The 16,724-nt window shown below is 37.2% G+C and overlaps 1 long non-coding RNA gene across 1 annotated transcript in view; it reads left to right on the top strand.

The window, feature by feature from the left end:
• The window catches only part of LOC149127989 (uncharacterized), a 159,262-nt gene that overhangs the window by 130,658 nt on the left and 11,880 nt on the right, over positions 1-16,724 (top strand). The window contains exon 4 of the long non-coding RNA XR_016230193.1: positions 1,325-13,770. This is a non-coding gene — a long non-coding RNA (uncharacterized LOC149127989). The remainder of the gene's footprint in view (positions 1-1,324; positions 13,771-16,724) is intronic.

Genomic DNA, 16,724 nt, shown 5'->3' with positions numbered 1-16,724 from the left:
CTCATTTTATATGTATACATGAAATCATTATCTAGAATATATAACAAATGACAAGATATTATGCTTACATAATGTATAAAATACAGTATTTTGTTTTTATAAGAGGAATCTTCAAAAAGTTTATGTGGTGATAGGCATTTGGCCTAGGCATTGATAAGATGCCCATATCCCACATGGTAGTATCTGAGTTTGATACTCATATCCAGCTCCTGACTCCAGATTCCTGCTAATGGATACTACAGACCCTGGGAGGCAATGGTGATGACTCAAGTTATTCAGTTCCTGACAGCCACATAGGAGACCTGAGTTGAGTTTCCGGCTCCCACCTTTGCACCACACACCATCCCATGCTGGCCCTAAGTCATTTAAGAAATAAACTAGTATATACGAGCTCTCGCTTGCTCTCTCTTTCTCTCTCTCTGCCTCTCAAATTAATAAATAAAAGATTTTTAAATGAATGCATAATCAGTTGTTTATGTGTGATGAAAAAAGTGTGCATGGCTTTCAAATTTTTCTAATCTTTCTTTTCTTTTTTTTTTTTTAAGATTTATTTGTTTATTTGAAAAGCAGAGTTACAGAAAGGCAGAGACAGAGAGAGAGGTCTTCTTTGTGCTGATTCTCTCTCCAAATGGCCGCAATGGCCAGAGCTGGGCTGATCCAAACCTAGGAGCCAGGGGCCTCTCCCAGGTCTCCCATGCAGGTGCAGGGGCCCAAGCACTTGAGTCATCTTCTACTGCTTTCCTAGGGCATAGCAGAGAGCTGGATCGGAAGTGAAGCAGTCAGGTCTCAAACCAGCACCTAGCATTACCAAACCAGGAGGCAGAATTACCCACAATGCCACAGCACCAGCCCTTCTAATCTTTCAATTCAAATTTCCACTAACTCTTCGAAGTATCTTCATACATAATAAAATTAGAGGTAACAAAATGATCTCAAATATAAACCAAAAATACTTATGAAACATGATAAAAATGAGAAAATGAAAAAAAGTCATCAAAAATCTCTAAGAGGTTTTCTAAGCCTTCCTTTAATTATACATCTAATAAACTAAATATATAAAAAGTATATCTAGGTCAGGTCAGGTACAAAATACTCTGATGGAGTATGGTAACAAAATCCTCCCACTGCCAGATCCCAAATGTCATAGACAGCTAATCTCCTCCAGGAGACCTAGTTTTACTAAAGACTTGTAGAGAGAGCTCTCCCTCTGACCAATTACAACTTAAAACCCTACTAGGTGCTACTTAACACTCCTTGAGCTGTTAAATTACAGGACATTCCAAGCTGGGTACATTTGTCAAGAATTAAACTTTCACCTCTTAAGTCTTCACAGGTGCAAACAGAGCATAAGTCTGCCTACTCTTGTGAGCTAATTGAAGACTTCAAATACCTCTTCAAAAATCAAAAAAGATAAGTAAAATCTTGGCTTTTGTCATCTGAAGGCTGTTACATTTTATGGCAAGCATGTTTACTTACCTCTTCTCATAATTCTCTCAGGAAGCTGCTTCTAGTAGGAAAACCCCTTAATCAATTCTTCCAACCTAATAGGAGGAGATGCTACTACACAACCTAGCTCCACTTCAGGCCAGCTTTTACAGCAGTTACTCAAGTCCGTGGATGCTCTAGCCAAGGTAGTCATGGACAACGAAATAGACTTGAAAAAGGGGGAGCATACACAGCAATAAATGGACTATGTCACATTCACTCTAACAGCAGAATGTTCACTGAAAAAGATATTGCAAATATTTACACCCAGGCTAGAGGGTTTTATAATCTGTGCAGGGACGGTCTATCAGTTCCCACTGTTTGAAAATCAATAGAATGTATTTCTCCTTTTCTAAAAGAGATGTATAATTTATCTTTTTTCCAATTATGCACATCTGGATTCACAAACTTGTCTCTTTCAGAGTTCGACAGCTATTCACAGTAAGGAAGACCATGTAGGGGCTGCAGTCATTGGCAGTAAATGGTGAAAATCTTGTGGCTCGTGAGATCGATCCATTAGGTGAGATAGGCAGAGGTTTTCATACCTGGGATAGGCAGGGCCCATGATCCTGATCAGCAGGAAGTAGATAAAGAAGATGGATCATCATGCCTCTTAATTTTTTTTTAAAGATTTTATTTATTTATTTGAAGTCAGAGTTACACAGAGAGGAGAGGCAGAGAGAGAGAGAGAGAGGTCTTCCATCCACTGGTTCACTCCCCAGTTGGCCGCAATGGCTGGAGCTGTGCCAATCCAAAGCCAGGAGCCAGGAGCTTCTTCCGGGTCTCCCATATGGGTGCAGGGACCCAAGGACTTCGGCCAACTTCTACTGCTTTCCCAGGCCACAGCAGAGAGCTGGATCAGAAATGAAGCAGCCGGGTCTCGAACCGACACCCACATGGGAAGCCAGTGCTTCAGGTCAGGGCATTAACCCACTGTGCCACAGCACCAGCCCCCTCTTCTTAATCTTAAGCACTCCCTTAAAATTTAGTATTGGAAATCTCTAAGTGGGGGGAGGGGGAATGCCTTGTAACAGGCAGTAAGCAGCTCTCTCACTCTCTCCCCTTTCCCCCACCCCTCCTATTTTCAGGCTACATCCTAGTCCATTTCCAACTCATGATGGGTATTTGTCTGTCACAATCTATGCTTACTTTTTGCATAAATTTTATCAATTGTGCATATTTAAAAAATTATTTCTAGCAGAGTTTAAATTGTCAATCCTACATTAATCAAACTGTATTTAAATAATCCAAATAAAGGATATGAAAATGCAGATTCACTTGGGTTTCATACAGGAATAGCATCTTAAAGTTCAAGAGTTCAGGCAAATATGTTTCCCAAATATGACATTTTGGTATGCTGATTCCTTTGCATTTGGGGATCCTGGGAAACTAAATAGGCAAAGGTTTTTCTGAGCTCTCCATCTCCCCAAAAGATGTATACCCCAAAGGAACTCAATTGTCATGAATCCCCTTCTTGGAATCACAGGAAAGAAGAGTGTTATTTGACATCATCCTCAGAATATCACCTATTCTTCTGAGGGCTACTCCTAGACAACTTTTATCATCTGAGAAACTATCTGCCTAACAAGACAACATATACTCCTCAATAAACTCAACAACAATAAAACAAACAATCCAGTTAAGAAATGGGCAAAGGACTTGAACAGGCATTTTTCAAAAGAGGAAATTCAAATGGCCAACAGACACATGAAAAAATGTTCAGGATCACTAGCTACAAGGGAAATGCAAACTTAAACCACAATGAGCTCACCTCATTCCCTTTAGAATGACTCTCCTATAGAAATCAACAAACAATAAATACCAGCAAGGATGTGGGGGAAATGTACCCTAATCCATTGTTGGTGGGAATGTAAAGTAGTACACCCATTGTAGAAGACAGTATGGAGATACCTCAGAAAGTTGAAAGTAGGTATACCTTATGACCCAAAAATCCCATGTCTGAGAATTTTTCCAAATGAAATGAATATAGGCATGAGACAGAATTATCTATACTCCATGTTTAGTGCAGCTCAACTCACAATAGCTAAGATATGGAATCAACCCAGATGTCCATTAACTAATGACTGGAAAAAGAAATTATGGTATATATATATACACACACACACATACTTATATGTATGTATATAATGGAATACTACTCAGCTGTAAAAAAAAATGAAATCTTGTCTTTTGTAACAAAATGGATGCAACTGGAAACCATTATACTTAGTGAATTAACCAGTCCCAAAAAGAAAAATACCATATATTTTCCTTTATTTGTGGTAATTAATAGAGTAACAAAAAGGTAATGTATCAGAGTGAAATTGATGTCTGAGATTTGATGATTGTTTATAGCCCTTGTTTCCACTGTTGAGGATCAGTGTTTCTTCTTCTATTTGTTAAACTCTTTACTTGGCATATGATTAATCTTGTGAGTATAAAGTAAACTGAAAGTAGATCATTGTAAAAAATTAAGAGGAAGAATAAGAGAGAAAGGAGGAGGAAGGGTGGGAGCGTAGGCAGGAGGGAATATAGGGTGGGAAGTAACACTATATCATCTTATCCTTCTTTGAATTTCATATCTGTGGAACTCCCATGTGTATATATGTAATTAACATGTTTTTCCCTAGTTAATCTGGTGAGTTGTGACTCACCAAAGAACACAGAAAGAGGGCAGGCATATGGGCTAGCAGTTGATGTTCACATCCTGGGGCTGGGATTATGGGGCAGCCAGGTATGCCTCTACCTGCAATGCTGACATTCCGTATTGGAGTGCCAGTTTGAATCCTAGCTGCTCCACTGCTCATAACTAACATGCCTGGGCAGGCAACCATGATGGCTCTAATGCTAGGGACCCTGACAACTGTGGCTGGAGATTTGGGGTCCTGGCTTCTGCCTGGATTAGCAAGCCCAACTGTTGTGGCCATTTAGGGAGTGAACCAGCAGATGGGCATTCTCATCTTCTCTCTCTCTCTCTCTCTGTCACTCTACCTTTTAAATAAGTAAATATTTAAAACAAAAAAATGTATGTGTTCCACATTAGAGTACTGTGTTCAATTCCCAGTTCTGACTCCAACTCCAGCTTCTTGAAAAGCAGCAGTGATGGCAAACTCCAGCATATCCCAGAAAGCAGCAGTGATGGCAAAAGTGATAGGGTTCCTGTTCACCCATGTGGGATATACAGATGTTGCTCCTGGCTCCTATCTTTGGCTCTGGGTCAGCTCTGTCCATTGTGGGCATCTGGGGAATAAGCCAGCTCACGGGAACTCTGTCTGTCTCTGTCTCTGTCTCTCAAATAAGCAAAAGTTACCAAAAAAAAGAACTTAGAAGGGTACAGAGATACCATTTCCTCTACCCAACAATATCAAATAGTCTTGAAAAGTCCAGGGTGTTTGGTCCTAATGCATGAAGTATGTGAGTTGTCGAAAAAGTTAATGTTCCATTGATGGCAACTTCATTTTTTACTTTTTGCTTATTTATTCTTAAATGGTTATTTTCAATTTTCAAACATGAAATATATTGAAATTTTAAAACAATGTTTAATACTTGTCATATTCATTTCATATGTAAACATACAATACATTCTTTTTTTGAGTGCAGGGGTGGATACATTTCTATCGCATACTGTGAGATTCATGACAAAGACCATAAGAAAAAGAAAGAAATGCATATTATTACGTAAGAGATATAATTCACTGAAGCCAACATTTATAAATACATATACCAAATAATATGACACCCATGCTTTTTTTTATTATACATACATTGACTTCCACAAATGAGAGAAAACATTAGGTATTCAACATTCTGTGTCTGGTTTATTTCACTTAGCATAGTGATCTCCAGTACCATCCATTATGTTGCAAATTGTCAAATTTCACTCATTATGACAGAGTAATATTCCAATATGCATATGTGCCACATTTTCTTTACCTGTTCATCCATTGATGGACATCTAGGTTGATTCCATATCTTGGCTATTGTGAATAGTCCGACAACAAATATGAGATTACAGGTATCTCTTTCCTATGCTGACTTCATTTACTTTGGATGCATTCCCAGAACTGGGATAGCTGGGTCAGATGGCAGATCTGTTAATTTTTTGAGGAACCTCAAAAATCATACAGTTTTCCATTATGACTCTAAGATTTTGCATTCCTGCCAACAACATGATAGTGTTCCTTTTCTTCATATCCTTTCCAGCATTTGCTATTTCTTGACTTTTGATACTAGCCATTACTTAAAACAAAGACAAAAGACAACAATTCCTTAACTGCTTGTCTTGGTGACTTGATTTTATTTTTTTAAAAAAGCACAGAATGGAGTGAGACATGCATATACACAATTACCAAATGTTTTGAAAAGATGGTGGGCATTGAGTCACTGTAATTGGAGCTGGATCATAAACAGTTTCTCCAGGAATACACTCATATACATATATTTATAAAGTTATGTTCTCACCTTACCTTGCACTCTCATTCATAAATGATTTAAATTATTTTCAGAAAATGAGAAATGTGATTTAAAAATCTTTATGGCTTGAATACATGCTATTCATAATTTCTCTTCACAATATCCATTTATTTTTAAAACAATCTGCTAGTTAAGATATTTACCCATTCCATGATTTAGCATCACAAATCTTGCATCTTTGCATTCAATCATATGAGTGCTTGATAATGAAATTGCAGTTTTTAAAAAGTCTACTAAGCTAAATGCTTAAATGCACGCATATTTATTTGCTACATGTTTACATTTTCATTGGGAGTAAAGTTATTGTGCTTCTAATAATTATTTTAAATATGAACACACTTGGGACCTTGACAAATTTCACATAAAATAAGATAGCAAACACATTTAGAAATAACCTACTTAGGAACCTACGTAACTTGAATCTTACCAGATAATTGCTTTGACTATTTGCCTTTCTTGGAGGATAAAGCTAACATCAAATTTCACCTCTGAGTGAGCAACAGTGTATTTGTCATGTCTAACTAGAAATAGATAAACATAGCAAAGCATTTCTCTCCTTCACTTAATCCTGCCCAATCATGGCAAATGAAGAATAGCTGCTTCCTTCAATATATATTTGTAATGAAAATAAGCATTGTCGCAGAAGGGACGAGAATATGAAAATGTAATTCAACTATGTTTTCAGTAAAAATTAGATTACAGGTGACTATCCGGAAAATCATGTTTATGTTTCTATTAACCTTTGACTGCCCAGTGTTCACTTGTGTGAAAAACTACAAAAACAGCACTGGAGTTTTGGGAACTGAATTTGATTCTCCAGTTCTTTTGACTGATGTTTCCTTCTGGAGAAAGCTAGTATTTTACTTTACTCAACCAAAGTAATTCTGATGAGAAATAGCCTAAAGGATCCAATGTAACTAGACTTAATGTTTACAATTTTTCAAACAAAATGATAGCAAATTTAAAATTAGTGCAATTATATATAAAACCAAAATTACATAATTTCATGCAGAAGGATTATATTAGAACATCATTATCACTCAGAGAATATTTATTTAAAATAAAAATATTTTTAATGTCTCTAAATCAACCTTTTAGATGTGAGTTGTAAAAATTCACAAAACAATTTTCATAAACAACATGGCTTATTTTAATAGTAATCTTTCACCTATAATGCATAAGGATAACAAATTTGTAATCATACAAAGGTGTTAATTAATGAACAACAAACTTTTTCCAATCATTGACACGTTCTTTGCTAATCCTGCTATGTGAAATATTCCACTGAAGTCATAGTTTACTGCTAGGGATATATTCTGGTTTCTTTCCTTCTTTTTTAACTGTGAGAGAGGTATTGAAATCATTCATTTGGTTTCATCGACTTTTGCAATCACAGCAGGTAAGAAGGCTGCATTTTGCCACATCCAGTGATCCAGCAGAGGAGGCTAATGTAGATTCTGGCCCTTCACACCCCAGAGAGATCTGCAAAGAACGTGCACCCACCAACATTACCCGCCTGGTTAGGGAGCTGGTGGCTAATTATCTCCAAAGAATTGTACTGGACCTTAATTTTCAGTAAGAGCTTCTAGTAGTTTGTAAAGAAGACCAAACTCTTTTGTCGTCCCCAGACTGAGTCTGCCTGGAAGTGAAGGAATGGCCTAACTCACTCAGCACAAAAGATGAATAGAAATTGATCCCATTTGTATGTACAGCTTCCATAACAACAGGCTCCGCCAGTGAGAGGACCCAACAGAGATTGCACACAGTCTTCAGTCCCTCAGCTCCACAAACTCAGCAGTGAGAAGTTTCTATAAAACGACGTGAACGTTTGCCATTAGTCACACAATAACTGAAATAAACCCTTGTAGGAATTAGATTTCTTTTTAATTCATCTGATTAGAGCTATTATCATGGTTCTAGAAAACATAAAATGCTTACCTGATTTCAAATAAAATCACAGACTTCTACAGCAATCAAGGTGACTAGAGGTCTCATGTATCATTTGGATCTAGAATATTCAAATTTTCTAATCATGGAGCATTGCCTGTGCACTTTTCAGAAAAGAGCTAGTTAAGAACAACAACAATCCCCACCTGAGATTTCCACATTTCACTACTCTGTCATTCACGTAGTTCTGCAGTATGTGCTGTCAATAATCCCCTTACATAACTCTTTGTGGCGGCAGCTCTGAGAAAGGGCAAATGTGCTAATCATTGTGTTTGAGATGGAGCAGTCAGAGTTCACTCTTACTGGAAAGGCTTTTCCTACTAGTCTTTGGAGTTTTGGGTGGACCTCTAGTCTCATTTCTCAAAAGCTCTCTCCCTCCTTTTATTCTTCTCCCTGCAATTTGTCCCATGACACAGTGATATCTGCCAGACACCGCCCCCTTTTCTATTGTGTCCTGTGAGATTGCAAGAATTATTGTGGAAGATACAGACTAACTTTCCTCCCTGATCTTCTTCAACTACATAGGGTAAGTTGCAGGCTAAATTCAAGGAACTTGCCCTTTAAAAAAAAACTTATTTATTTGAAAAGCAGAGCTACAACTACAGAGAGAGGTAGACACACACACACACACACACACACACAAGTCTTCCATCCACTGGTTCACTCCCCAAATGGCTGCAACAGCCTGTGCTGGGTCAGGCCAAGGCCAGGAACCTGGTGTTTCTTCTGGGTCTCCTACACATGTGTAGGGGCCCAAGGATTTGGGTCATCCTTGGATGCTTTCTCAGGCCATAGCGGAGAGCTGGATAAGAAGAGGAGTGGTCAGGACACAAACCTGCACCCATGTGGGATGCTGGCACTGCAGTTCGGGGCTTTAACCTGCTGTGCCACAGTGCCAGTGGGATTTGCCTTTTGAGTGAACTTGAACTTGCTACTCAAACTGAACACCAAAGCAGAGTCTGGGGCACATCTAGGAGTAAAGGTTACTCCTTAACAGCCCTCAATACAGAGGAAATTTCACTGTTTTTTTTTTAATGTTGGCTTTGCTCTGTGTGGAAAGGACAAGAGCCCTGAATCCTTGCCATCCCCTGAGAATATGGGGGAGGTAGGAAGTAGAATGGTTGAAGGTGGAAGTAAACAGCTGATAGAAGCTCCCATGTACTCTCTTGATACTGCCACCCACTCTGCTCCTGTTTCAGGTCTCGACCCAGGGGCAGGGAAGGCAGGACAGGAGAAGGACTGATGTCTCTGGGCCCAAGAGAGCCATGACCTCTTTGCTCTGGCCCAGAGTACTCATGACAGCCTGGAAAATAACTCAGTGATTGCTCCTCCTGTAGTAATTCATCCAGGGAACACATTCCCATGTCCCCACAGCATAAATGTCTCTCAAAGCCTCTGAACAATATGCACAAGAGGCAGGCCCTGCAATTGTTGTGTTTATTTTGGGGGAAAAAAAAATGAGGGCTGTAACTTACTAGAAGCCAGTAAGGAGTAGAGGCTAGGTGTGCCTGAGACAGTGCCATAGCCCTGTTTCACGGCTCTGTGGAAACGTGCACTGGAAGAATCCCCACCTACATTTATGTTGAGCTTTTTCATTTACCAAGTGATTTCATGCATGTCATCTCAAGACTTCCAACTTTGTTTTGCAACCCCACTTGGAGATAGATATGAACTGCAGTCTGTTGTTTGGTTGCAAAGATTAGGTTTTGTAGAAAATGTGGCTTCCTTGGAATGGAGCTCCAAGCCCAACAAGGGTCTACTTCCAAGCAAAGCCAGGTGCTGCTCTCTATTTGCACTTTGGCACGGCTGTGGAGGGCCTGGGCACCTCCTGAGAATATGATCTCCCTGAAGGTGGCTCCCATCCTCTACATAGGGAGCAGGAGCAGGTGCCAAGCTTCCCTCCCATTGCACAGCCTTCTCCTTTCCCCGCATCTATAGGCCTTCCTCTTTCACTCCCCATGTTCTCTCCTTACTCTCCAGGCATCTAACATGCTGATTTTGTCTTTTCTGGAGAGGGGCATATTCCATTCCCTTTTCTACTTGGATATAGAATGCATGGAGCAGATGTCTTTGATTTCAGAAGCATTTTGTTCATTCATTCATCAGATAACACTGTCATTCAGAACACCTGAAGGTCTTCTGCGACAGTGTTGAAAACCGATCTGGCAGATCTGGCTCTGTGGCACAATGGGTTAAGCCACCACTGGCAACTCATATGGATGCCAGTTCACATCCTGGCTGCTCCACTCCTGCTCCAGCTCCCTAATAATGGCCTGGAAATGTAGTAAAAGATGGCCCAAGTGATTGAGCCCCTGTCACCCATGTGCAAGACCTGGAAGAAGTTCCTGGTTTCTGGCTCCTGGCATGGCCCTGACTCTTGTGGGCATTTGGAGAGTGAATCAGCAGATAAAGGACATCTCTCTCCTCTCTTCTATCTCTCTCCTCTCTCCTCAAAAGAAAACCAACCTGGCAATGGTGACATAGTGACTCTATCACTTATCTTCTTTCATTTGATATCGAACTACCAAAACAAATCTTTATTGAGATCTCAATTTCTACTTTTACCATAACACTACAAAATATGTCCAAGCAGCTGTGAGTATCTTGCTGGGTGATACTGGCTCTACCTCTCCCCTGTGTAGGATAGATCCTGCTGGGCAGTTTGGGAGCTGAGTGGGTGTGAACACACTCTGAGGCAGCTACAAGACCCTTTTCAGACCCGATAGTGGAACTCAGGGCTCAGAGTTGGATTCCTTATGTGGTCTCTATAGGATGACGGACATGTTGTAACTTTCTTGTGACTGTTTCCTAAGCAGTGGCACAAGAAATTTCCTAATTTAAAGATGACATAAAAGAATCCATTGAAAAGTTTTAGCACAGTATTAAGCAATATTTTGAAAATGCTAAAATCATTCTTTCCTATGGTTTGATGAAAAAAGGCAATAGCATATGTAAATAAAATTTCAGTGGGATGTTATTGTTGCTATCAAGTTCCAGACCAAATGGACCTTTGCAATGAAAGAAAGCTAAAAATTGTCAAGAATACATCAGAGTAGAGCAATAACAAATTTTAGAGCACTTACTTTGCTGAAAATGCAATTCCTATGGTAGTTTTGTAAAATTGATAATTATACTGAAAGGATATTTTTTGCATGCTACAGATGTCCTATATATAGATTAAGTAAGTAATAGAGCTAAGCAAGGGGCAGCCCTATTGTTTTCATATTCTTCATTTCAAAAATCTCATTTAGGTTCTTTTCTTGAAGATCGAAGCAGAGAAAACCTACTATCTGCAGAAATCTAAAAATACTATCTTTACACAAAAGAAAAGAGTTGCTTCTTGCAGAATTACATAACCAGATGACAAATGCGCTTATTTTCCTAATTTCTCTATGCCTGAGAAAGTTCTTGACGTGAAAGTACCATCTAATCATGTAAAACGCAGTTTAAAGGGCTTCGATCATTTTATTTGCTCCAAGAACTCTTTCCTTTTATAAATATGAAGACAATCAGATCTTAAAATTCTTTATGTTAAAATTAACATTTAATCAACTTTCTCAGATTCATATACAGTAAAACTCAAACGAGTTCACGGAATTTCAGCACCAAGGATGAGAAGCAAGAGATGTGGTAATGGAGACGGAATTCTATATGACGGACAGAACAGAGCCTCACCCTCACCAGAGCTGTTTGCAAGATGCTGCCCTGGGACACATATTTTATTCTATGAATATTCCATCCATTATATTTATGAATGACATAAAAATGTGAAATTCATGATCCGAAAGAAAATATTAGAAGCATCGATAGAACAAATCACGTAACACTGTAGTGTTATCATATGTCAAATATTCTTTGTTTCAAGTCCAAGAGTGTATCTCCCCTGGCACATGACCTGTTCAACTTCATGTGTGTGAAATCAGGGGCATTCTTGTTAGACAAAATGAGAAATTCTGCCTCAAGAAATATCCCAACAGCAAGAAAAGACAACAAAACTCTAATACTTGTTGGCGATATTTCATAATCAAGAAGTAAGTAATAGAGTATCCATTTTCCTTTTAAAAACAGTGAGGATTTTTGTTTCTGTATATTTTTGTCTATATCAAAACTAGAAAACTAGTAAAACTGGAACCTTATTACCTTTTTGAAAATCACTTCAATGGAAGGTTTATTCGACTCTTTGTTTATATTTTAACTAGACTCTAATTCAATGGGCCACTCATTTGGCATCTCAGAAATACAACCATAGATTATGAGTTACATATTTAAACAAGAATTTTAATGTGCCAATTATATTGCTCCTTATATCTTGGCTTTAACTGATCGTTCTACACATCTTTAAATGGGTGGGGGGAGTATCTTTTAAAACATAAATGCTGAAGACTGTCATCCTTCATTTTACAAATTTCCAGCATAGAGTTTATCATTAGAAACCACAATGCTGGTGCTAAAGAAATTTCCTCTTCGTTTTCCTTTTATTGTGTTATTATTGACTTAAATTTTAACTTCTAATATTTGGTCATTTCAGTTGTAACTCTTAACTGACAATTGATGAAAATACTTAACAATGTATATCATATTCCAAATTCCTCTGGCAGTTATCAGCAACTTGCTTACACCGAAGATTTCACCACTAAGAGAGGGTGTATTTGCTTGCTATACCATGTGAAATACTATAATTGGAACCTATTCTACATTCAAATAGATAAATTATTAATACTTTCTGCTGCTGTTAAACAAGCATCACATTTGCAGCATTGAAATTCTGATTTGTCAAGTATTGGGGGCTGTGACTATATTAAACAATGCATCCCTGGGAGGGGAAAAATATTCTTTAGAAGGGGGATCTTAATCAGTTTCATGCTGAGCCAAAGAAAATTGTAAACTATGCATTAAAAGAAGATTTACTGAAAGTTATTTTTCCTAGATCCACTGCATTCTAATTCAGTGCTTCCCTTTAGCTTTCAATGATAATATACGTAATCTTCCAGCCACATTCATGAGCAAAGTTTGATGTGGATTTACACTTGTGGAGTTACATTACAATGGGTAGATTTAAGGTATTATAAAATGAGTTTTTGGATTTGTTACAGAGGTACGGAGCCCCTCAGATACAGCGGATAGGTTTTCCAACATATGGCAACCACCTTATTATAAAACAAAACAGTGTTAAGTCAAAGTACCTGATTACGATTCGCGACTGCTATGCAGCTCCGATAGCCGGGCTTATATTTAATACCACAGAAACAATATCATTTATTTCTCTGTCTTCTCTTATCCCTAAGTTATTGGGTTTGTAGGCTTTGAAACCTTAAGCAAAAGGATAAAATACAAATTATAGAAAACACTGGACTATGGAGAAATCAAATTACATTCTCCACAATCCTCACCAAGATGGTTCACATTCCTTTTGCACTGTCTGGGAGAGTCCCCATCACCAGAGCAATTTCAGGGGGATAATTAGCAGTCTTCGGGGTACAAGGAGAGCCTTCACATCGTACTAGGAGCTGGCCATACTAATGGGTTAATGTCTAGGTTTGAAATAACAACTACTTCCTGTTTTTTTTTTTTTCATTTAAAAAAATAAAACCTAAACCTATTATTGAGAGTATTAAAGAAAAAAACCAAACTTGTCAGGCATTATGGAGATAAAATATGCATCACCAGTGGTCCATAGGAAGATGTATTTTATGTTCATGATGCAGGCAGATTCTCCTTGTACTTAACTCTTTCCTTAAATTTTAAATTCATTGTGACATTGTCGAACTCTGGAAGTTGTTCTGGACCTGAAGATAAAGAAAAATGTGTTCATCATCAAGAGAGGATGCAGAAAGGAAATTCCTGTGCAACACCAGTTTCTGATAAGTAAGATTTTAGTGGAAACTGCAAAGAATGACAAAAAAAATAATGACTGTTAGTGGACAGATATGTAGATGTATTCACTTGGGCATAATAACTAGTTAATTTATCACCAAAGTTCAAGTTTCATGGGCTTGTCTTGGGCTGTTGTCCCCATACATGCTCTCTTATTAACAAGGTTTTAATTCCACCACTGACAGCCAAAAGCCTCCTACTCTAATGAACTGTCTGCTCTGTGTCGAAAGCTGGTGGTAATGTAGGATGTTAGTTACAATAATGATAATCTTTAGTATTTTTAGCTTGTCAGAACTTGCACAGCTAACAACAACCAGTCTTTTACTAAGACTCTACCTCATCAAACTAACTTAATTAGCAATTCAGCTCCTTATTTTTGTTTTGGATTCCCCTCTGGCTACTAATTAAAGCTTAATCGAAACCGCTGAACTGAGGTTGTAAAGAATTCATTAATATTAAAATTAGCCCCAACAATTTTTTGGGGGCTGGTGCAATTTGTATTTGTTACTGTCAGGGGTTTGAGACTCACTCGAATTGTTAAAAAAGCCATACTGGAAATTCTCAGCCTGCCATACGTATGAGTTGAATGCAAAGGAAGGATGCCAATAGTTATACTGATAGATCATTTCTGATCATGTAAACCTAGCCCACTTGGGTCATTATAAAATATATTTCGCCAAAGTATAACTTAGAAATTTTTTCCTGAAGTCATTCACATGGCTTTATCCTCCTAAGTGGTTTCATATTTTGGATAAAAGAGAGGAGAAAAGGCTCTGGAAAAAATTTCAAGGATTGATTTTTATGTATTATCTTGACAAGATTAATATGTTTGAAAAACGAACAGATTTAGCTCTTCACTTTGATTTTTCCACTTTTTGTAACATCAAAGATTACTCTAACAGTGATACTGGTCATTCCGAAAAGTAAAATCAAATGAGCCCCAAACCGAAATTCTCTGTGCAGGACACACTTAACAAAAAAAAAAAAAAGAAAGAAAGAAATCTGATCTTTTATTAGGAATGGTTGAAAAGGAAATGTAATACATTTTTCTCTAATAAAATGATCATGTCGATGTATGCCTTCAGTTCTTATCCAAATTCTTTTGATAGTTTAAGTAGTAAGTTCAAAACTATTAACTTTCATTATTTTAGCTCACATTAAAAAAATCATATATTCAATATTTGGGTATTTGTAAATATTCTCAATTTCAGTGAGACTACATTTTCCTAGCATGTGACATGTAAATGCAAACTTGAAATACTTTTCTTCTTGGTGAACAGAAAATGACTTTCATAAATCAAATCCCTTTTCATTTTAATTCTTGATATTTTAATAATTTTGTGAAAACATGTATATTTATTTTACCCTTTAGGAAAATTCCAAGTATGTAGCAAACAAACCTGTTGGCATTAAAATATACAGCAAGTAATACTATTTAGCATATCTTATTAAACCTGAAAATTAAAATACACTTATAAAATGCAAAACTTTATCAAAAGATACATGAAAATTACTCTTGAATCTAGGTTTCATTTAGATAACATTTGTGACAAAATAATCATGCATACATTTAAAAATAAATATGTCCATTTTTAAGCCCATGGATTAAATCAACAATGGCATATAAGGCGCACACTTTTAAATCTTGGTGACAATCTTCATGAAGTTATTCAAATACATTTTGACTTCTGACAAGAGGATGTAATTTATAAAACAGAACATGCCTATCAGTGGAACTAAAATTAGCATAATGAGGATACTTTCATTTCTGTAAGCACAGTTTTTGACATCCCAATGTGGAGTTCTTCAACTAAACCAGTAAAAAAAGGTCAATATGCATAAGTAGAAAATTATGAATAAAATATCTGGGAACTTTATCTGATTTGAGTAAACAAAATAAATTTTGCTTTCAAAAACTAATTCTTCCTCAAACTGATAAAAAATGTCTCTTAAATGTAGAAAAGGCGAATACAGCCTTCAGCAGCAGGCTAAAGGAAGGGAGGTGTTGGGAGGTTATCATTGCATGACAAGAAACACTGTTTGACATTAATGTTATGCAATTTTTATCAGTGTTTTGAGTTAATTTCCTATTGTGTTTCACATAAACATGCTGCAATCATAAGTGTAACCTTTTAAAATCGTTTGACAAATTTCTCGTTTAAGTGAAACGAGTCTAGTTGTTTGCTGAATGGTTTGGGTTATATCCAGAAACACATATCAAATTGTTAAGGGAAAATCGATCTATTTTAGCTTAGCCAACATGGAATTGTACTAACCACAGAAAATGTTACTTACACCATTAAGTTCCAGTTGAACCTGGAAACTGAGGAATGAAGCCTGTTCTTTGTACAAATGTGTGAAAAAAATGGAGCCAATAAGTAAAAACAGCAAATAATATATATATAAATATATATTTATATACATGAAGCTTAAGGTATAAATATTATTTGTTAAGTGAACACAAATAAATAGTGATGTTTTCAAATGCAACCCTAAAATTATTATTGATATACATTGAGTACATTTGAATTTGGTGCCCTAAGGAAGCTAAGAATCATCAGCATTTATGCAATCAGATGAGGGTTTCACCATTTTATACCAAATCAGACTTGAAAAATGCCTCTTCAACACTTGAAATATTTACGAGGGGAAGCTTCCTGAAGCCTTCTCCTAAAAGGCTATAAAGTAAGTGGCTCAAGGAACTCACATATTAGGGTACAGGGTTGGTGGCGGTGTGCTGTTGACTTTCAGGAATGCTAATCTGATAAGAATGTGGTCTAGAAATGATGTAATTCTAAAGTAGAACACTGATGATGGCTGAGAGAATGTCATGCCTTACCTAGACCTCTACCTCCGTGAGTTTATATTTCTTTTATTTATGTATGGTCTTAAATTATGATCCTGCTGCCCACACAATTAAACATACCATTCTTGAGATTATCTAA

The sequence above is a fragment of the Oryctolagus cuniculus genome, chromosome 2 (assembly GCF_051225735.1).
Source record: "Oryctolagus cuniculus isolate XC-2025 breed Fujian yellow rabbit chromosome 2, ASM5122573v1, whole genome shotgun sequence".
Taxonomy (NCBI): domain Eukaryota; kingdom Metazoa; phylum Chordata; class Mammalia; order Lagomorpha; family Leporidae; genus Oryctolagus; species Oryctolagus cuniculus.
Note: the sequence above shows the minus strand (reverse complement) of the source record. Positions and strands in the feature narration are given on the sequence as shown.